The 7,772-nt window shown below is 40.2% G+C and overlaps 1 pseudogene; it reads left to right on the forward strand.

Moving 5' to 3' along the window:
- Positions 1–549: 549 nt before the first annotated feature.
- LOC145134052 (heat shock cognate 70 kDa protein-like) lies at positions 550–2,628 on the forward strand (annotated as a pseudogene).
- The last annotated feature ends 5,144 nt before the right edge of the window (positions 2,629–7,772 follow it).

The raw sequence follows: 7,772 nt of genomic DNA on the forward strand, positions 1-7,772 counted from the left end.
TTTCTGACAAACCGATTATTTTTGTAATTTTGTCTAAAAAAAAAAAACAAATGTGACACCCTATGTGATACCAACCTAAAAAAAACAAATGTGATACCACTCACTCATTGGGTGGTATGAAACCACACTGCCATTTCATGAGACTGTGACAACTATTCCAACCTAATAATATAGATCGGTGTATATATAATACGACACCAACCTAAAACTTTCATTTAATAAATAGCATCGAGTAAACTATTTTATACGTAAATTAGGGTGGCTGGTGTGCAATGATTTCAACTAGCTAGGTGGAAGGCTAGTTTACTCAATGCTCAGTAGGAAATGAAAGTTTTACTTACATAGCTTACAAAACTCAAAAGCCATTCCAAGTGACCAGTCGTTGGGAATCTGTAAGATCGTGATGATACAAAACGTTCATATTTATTTATTTATTTATTTTTTAACGGCACAAGACGTTTAAGTTCATAGCCACTTATTTAATGCTATAAGTCAAAGAGCGTTCGTCATAAGCTCAAAGACTCCTTGCATATTCTGTTTGAACCTTGATAGCAATGTCAAGTAAGGGAGATGGAGCACCGGCAATCGGAATCGATTTGGGTACAACAAACTCATGTGTTGCTCTTTGGAAACACAACAGAATCGAGATCATACCCAATGACCAAGGCAACCGAACGACGCCATCTTGTGTTGCTTTCACTAATGCTGAACGGCTCGTTGGTGATGGTGCAAAGAACCCAGCAAACACTGTATTCGGTCAGTTTACATACACTTTCTATAGATTAATATTTTGTGCTTCAATCACACATTTTTATACCTTGGCCGATTTTGTTATGGAATTTCAGATGTGAAGAGGCTGATCGGAAGGAGGTTTAGTGACGTCCAGGTACAGAAAGACATAAAGTTGTTTCCATTTAGCGTCATAAAAGGGCCTACCGACATCCCAAAAATTGTGGTTACTCACAAGGGTAACGAGCGACAATTTTCTACCGAGGAAATTTCATCAATGGTTCTTAACAAGATGAAAGAAATTGCAGAGGCTTATATAGGTAAGACTGTTAAAAATGCTGTCATCACAGTCCCAGCTTATTTCAATGATTCTCAACGTCAGGCAACCAAGGATGCTGCTACTATTGCTGGCCTAAACGTCCTTCGCATGATCAACGAGCCAACATCAGCTGCAATTGCTTATGGTATAGACAATATGTCGGGGCTTACTGGGAAGAGGAATGTGGTCATATTTGATCTCGGTGGTGGCACTTTTGATGTCTCTGTTCTCACAATTGATGAAGTGGGTGCGTTTGAGGTTAAGGCTGTGGCTCGTGACACTCATCTGGGAGGTGATGATTTTGATAACCAAATGGTGAGTTATTGTGTTGATGACTTTAAGAAGAAATGGAACATTGATTTAACTGGACAAAAAAGAGAGCTAGGAAGGTTGAAAGCTGAATGTGAAAAAGCAAAGAGAATTCTTTCGTATGCTACTCAAGCTTCAATTGATTCAGTGTTGTTGCAGAATGGTATCGACTTTTCAATGGAAATTAGTTGTGCCAAATTTGAGGAGCTTAATATGGAGTTTTTTATAAAGTGTATTAAGCAATTGAAGTTGTGTTTAGCTGATGCGAATATGACCAAAGGAAGGATAGATGAGGTGATTCTTGTTGGTGGTTCAACTAGAATACCTAAGGTTCAGCGTTTGTTGCAGGATTTTTTTGATGGAAAGGAGCTATGCAAGAAGATCAATCCTGATGAAGCTGTTGCTTATGGGGCGGCAGTTATGGCTGCAAAGTTATGTGGTGAAACTACCAAAATGGTAAAGGAGTTGGTTCTATTTGATGTCACTCCCTTGTCGCTTGGTGTTGAGACATTAGGTGAAAAAAATGAGCATTGTGATCCCAAAGAGAAGTCCTATACCTACAAAGATGCATAAGAATTTTCATACAAGCACAGACAACCAACTTACTATACATTTCATGGTGTACCAAGGTGAGCGATCTAAATCTACTGACAATTATTTCTTGGGATCGTTTAGAATTTCTGGAATACCACCTGCTCCCAAGGGAGTCCCAGTAATACAAGTAACCTTTGAAATAGATAATAATGGTATCCTCACAGTTACGGCTAGGATAGCATCCACTGGTAAGACCGAAAAACTTATTGTTACCAATGTTTGTGGAAGATTGTCAAAGCAGGAGATCGAGAAAATGATTGAAGATGCTGAGAAATTTAAGCTTGAGGACCAAGAGTTCAAGAGGAAAGCTGAAGCATACAATGAATTGGAGGATTGCATATATCACTTAAAGAGGAAGATCAAAAGTACTCCTAATATGCCCCCAAAGGTCCAGAAGAACATCCGTTATACAATTGATGATACAATGGAATGGCTCTCTGATAGCAAAGTTGCTACTATTGACAAGATTAAGCGCAAGAAGGAGCACATGGAGTTCATAACTGGGCTTGCATTTCCTGACTAAGATGATGCTTGTTTTCTTTTCTTTTTTTACTTATGGGAGTTTTGTACTTTTTGGGATATTAACTGTCTGATGTATTGCAGCACATATGTTTGGCTGCTTTTTCTATTTCAGTTTGATGACAAGGTAAGTAAATTAAACTGGATTATAGAACAAAGATTGCAAAACATGTTAACCTGAAATGGGTTTCCTGCAACTTGTACACAACAAGAAGGTGACAAAAGGCTAGAACTTGTACACAAAGACTTTGGCTTCACGTGATTGCTTAATTGAAACAGGAAACTGAAAAGCTAGATGCCATAAAGGCTTACATAAAAAACGGAAATACGGGGAGATAAACTACCCACTAAAGAGACCTTGGACCACTAACTTAGACCAAGTCAATAACTAGTACGAAAATGGCTAAATAAAGTCAACTAACACAAAGCTAGAAATAGTAAGATAGAGATGATAAGGTGTTGCAATTTCATTACTCCCTCTCAACACCTACTTTCACCATACCCATGATGTCACAGAAATCAACAAATCTCTGACTGGATAAGCTCTTTGTGAACAGGTCAGCTACGTGATCTTTGGTGTTCACATATATCAAGTCAATGTCACCATCTAATACCTTCTCTCGGATAAAGTGGTAGTGAACCTCAATGTGTTTTGTTCGAGCATGGAATGTAGGGTTATTGGCTAGTTGAATGGAAGACAAGTTGTCACAGAATAGTGAAATCTTGGAGCCCACGTCTTTATTCAAATCCTTCAGCAATTGTACAAGCCACATGCTTTCTTGAGCTGCCATTGCTGAAGCTCGATATTCAGCTTCTGTTGTAGACAGAGATACAGTGGGATACTCCAGCATAGTCTGAGTCACAGTAGCCAACTAAGTTGCATTCTAGTTCCCTCTTAAACATGACTCCATAATTGATAGTTGCCTTTAAATACCTTAGAACTCTCCGAACAACATCTAGGCGAGGTTTTCTTGGACTTTGCATGTATCGACTGAGTACTCCAACCACAAATGCAATATCCGGCCTTGACTACAATGTCAGGTAAATAAGACTACCCACAATTTTCCGGTACATTGTTGCATCTTCACGCTTTCTACCAGCATTTGCATAGAGCTTTACATTGGAGTCCATAGGTGTCACAACCGGTTTACACTCGATCATACCAAACCGTTTCAGTAGATCACTTGTGCATCTGTGTTGGTGTAAGACAATATCTTGATAATGTAACATCCGGATTCCCAGGTATCTTATTTTAAGTATTTATTTTGAGTTTTAGGGAGGGACTCGGCGAGTAGGCGCTCAGACTCGCCGAGTAGGATCGCGTATTTCTTGATTGATTTAATGAAGGACTCGACGAGTCGATACGTGGACTCGGCGAGTCTGCGCTGTAAAGTGAAACCCTAAATCCCCGGGCCTGTGCCCTATTTAAAGGCCTTTATGGCCTCCATTTGCGGCCAATGCACCCCAGAGAAACCCTAGAGAGAGCAGTGAGAGAGTTGAGAGCAAGAAGAGGCTAATACATCACTTTTGGTGTAGTTTTGCTAGAAGGAAGAAGGAAACACCCATCTAGAGCGTGAAGGGAGCTTGGATCTGGGCTAATCATCTTAAGAGTTCATCTCTGGAGGTATAATCCTTTCTATTTCGTGTTGATATGATAGATTTCATGATTTTAGGGTTTTTACCTCCATTTTATGTAAGATCTAGTGAGTATGAGGTCCCCTTTGTGTTAATAGCATCAGATCTGGACCATGAGAGGTCCATAGAGTCACTATCCCTCAGCTTTATGCAAGCAAATGAAAGATTGGGGACTAGGTTGCCATTTTTAGAGTTATTTCTCCATTTATGACTTGTTGTGGGTTGCATGCACGTAAAGGTTGCACCTTTACATGACATTTGAACATTTGAAGGGTAGATCTGATAGTTAGGGAAGCAGATCTGACCTTAGGAGGTCATTTGAGGATGAACATGGAGGCAACTCGCCGAGTCCATAAGTGGACTCGACGAGTCGAGTCGGGGTTGCCCCGCGATTCGTGACAGGTGTAACCCGTCGAGTGGAGGGATGACTCGACGAGCCAAGAGAGGCTGAAAGGATTCGGAGGACCCGCATGGACTCGCCGAGTCGCCCTTGTGCACTCAACGAGTCGGTCAAAGTTTGACCATTAACTTTCGTTGACTTTAGGGTTCTGGTCAAGACTGATTCAAGAGAGTTCAAGGAAGGGTAGAATGATCTTCTACCCAATCTGTAGTGATGAGGCTATGAGAGGATATTGATCGAAAATATTATTTGAATAATAGGAGGAGGCTAGGTCGGGACGTTGAGCACGAGAGTTCATCCGACTTCATTGAGGCGAGTCTTCTCACTATACTGTACCTGGAAGGGTACCTATGTGTGACCGGAAGGTCTTGTATGCTATGAGATGTATGTGCTATATGCGGTTATGTGATATGTATGTGCTTTGTATGTTATGTATGGTAAGGACCGGAAGGTCAAGATGATATGGACCGGAAGGTCAAGATGACGTGGACCGGAAGGTCAGGAGGTTACGAACCGGAAGGTCGATACGGGTAGGACCGGAAGGTCTACCGGGATTCGGGACGGAAGTCCCCTGAGACACATGGATCGGAAGATCCTACAGGGTTATGGCCTGGAAAGGCGTATGTGTTGTATGTGGTATTTGGGGAACTCACTAAGCATTTATGCTTACAGTTGTTGTGATATGTGTTTCAGGTACTAGCGAGGATCGCGGGAAGGCGCCAGCATGATTCGTACACACTTATGGAGTTTATGTTATTGAGATTCTGGGACATGTTTTATTATGACACAGTGAATACATTATGTTTTATGATTATTGTGTGATTGAAAGTATGATTTAAAAATGAAAAATTGTTTTGAAAATTTACGTTGTTATAGATAATCATAATTCACTTCCAGTCCAAGAAAGTGTTTCAGCCTCCCAAGATCCTTCATATGAAATCGAACACAAAGGTTTTCTTTTAACTGCTTAATCACCTCTACAAGGTCACCTGTAATGATTAGGTTGTCTACATACACAAAGACGAATGCAACTTTGTCACCACTCGTCTTTACAAATAAACTTGCATCTGCAGTTGTTATAGGGAACCTATTGTGCTTAAGGAATTTTCCGATTTTCCCAAACCATGCCCTTGGGGATTGTTTCAGTCCATAGAGGGCTTTCTTCAGTTTGCATACATGACCTGGGTGCAACTTACTCTCAAAACCCATTGGTTGTACCATATGAATTATGTGATCTAGGTCTTCGTACAGAAACACGTTACTGATATCCATTTGCCACAAGTTCCATCCTTTGCTAGCAGCTAGGGCAAGGAGAACACGAATTGTTGTTAACCTGGCTACGGGACTAAATGTGTCTTCATAATCCAAACGAAACTGTTGTGAGAAACCACGGGCTATAAGACGAGCTTTAAACCTTTCCACTGACCCATCTGCCTTTCTTTTCACCTTGTAAACCCATTTACACGAGATGGACTTTACATCTTTTGGATTTGGAACCAATTCCCAAGTCTGATTCTTCATTAGGGTTGAGATCTCTTCTTTCATTGTTGCAATCCACTCTGGTACATCACATGCTTGGTCATACGAGTCAGGTTCTTGTACTTCACTTACTATGGCTATGTTTGCATATCTTGGGTTAGGTTTCTTTAACACATTGGAGCGTTTTACTCCTGATGCTTCAACATTATCACCATTGGAGTCAACTTGGTGAAATACACCAGATTGCCATGGTTGTTGAACTTGGACTTCAACATTTTCATCTTCAATAACAACTTCCTGTTCATTAAGGTTAAGGTTGAGTCTAGATGATTGAAGTTCTTCTTTAAGCGTTTCGGAGTCAGGTAACACATCACGACTGGATGACCACCAGGAAGACGTTTCATCGAACACAACATCCCTTGATATATAGCACTTCCCTGTGACTAGGTGACAACACCTCCAACCCCTTATCTCCTGATCATATCCTACAAAGATACCCCTCACTGTTTTCTTTTCTAGTTTATGGTGAATGTGATTAAGGATACACGCACAACACACACAACCGAATACATGAAGGTGGCTGACATTGGGTTTGGTATTGAACAGTTTTTCAAACGGAGAAACATATTGAATACCCTGTTGTGGTATCCGGTTGATTACATAAGCTGCGGTCTTCATTGATTCTGCCCAGAAGCATCCAGGAACATTCTTATCATGAATCATACTTCCTGATATGTCAGTCAAGTGTCGATTCTTCCTTTCTGATACCCCATTTTGTTGTGGGGTGTTTGGACACATTAATTGCCTTCTTATATTATGTGCCTTGAGATACTCAGTAAACTCCGAGGCTAAGTACTCCCAACCATTATCAAATTGTAAGAAACAAATGCTTTGTTTGGTCATACTATCTACTTCACTTTTGAATTCTTTGAACTTTAAGAAGGCTTCTGACATCTCCTTCATAAAGTACACCCACAAGTATCGTGAGAAGTCATCAGTGAAGGTTATCATGTACTTCATCCCTTTGACTGAAGGTTGTTTAACTGGACCAAACACATCCGAATGCACAAGTTCTAAAGGTACCTTTGCTTTAAAATTCGATCTCTCATAAGGTAATTGATGAGCTTTTCCAAATTGACACCCGACACAAACTAGCTCCTTGCTCACTTCAAGTTCAGGCAACCCATTCACCATCTTTTTCTTCATCATTAAGTCTAACTTATCATAACTTACATGGCTCAATCGTGTGTGACAAAGGTCAACATTATGATTTCTTTTAGTCTTATCAATGTCGACTCTGCTGAAAGAACATAGATAGACTCACTTCTTCACCCTTGAAGGACTGCTGTAGATGGTGTTTCAAACTTTTCATAGATATTCACTTCATTAGGCCTAAATACAACATAGTGACATGCTGAAGTTATTTGGGACACAGATAGAAGATTTTTTGTCATACCTGGTACATGGTAAACACTATTGAGTTTTAACTCTTTCTTGTTGTTGTCTGGTGGAAAACATACATTCCCAATGTGAGTTATAGGGAGTTTCGAATTATCTGCAATCACCACAACTCTATTGCCACCATACTTTGCTGCATTTTGTAGTTTTTCCTTATCTCCTGTTATATGATTCGAGCACCCAGAGTCTATGATCCATTCATCAAGTTTATTACAACTACTTTCAGAAGTAGCAGTAAGAGCCAAGACGATTTCTTCTTTAGCAAAGAATATTGTTTCAGCATCCTAAGCTTCTTCGTCTTCTGTTGTAACTGCATTACTTTCCTCCATA

Source organism: Lactuca virosa, chromosome 8, assembly GCF_052849685.1.
Source record: "Lactuca virosa cultivar CGN04683 chromosome 8, Lactuca_virosa_CGN04683_v6, whole genome shotgun sequence".
Lineage (NCBI taxonomy): Eukaryota > Viridiplantae > Streptophyta > Magnoliopsida > Asterales > Asteraceae > Lactuca > Lactuca virosa.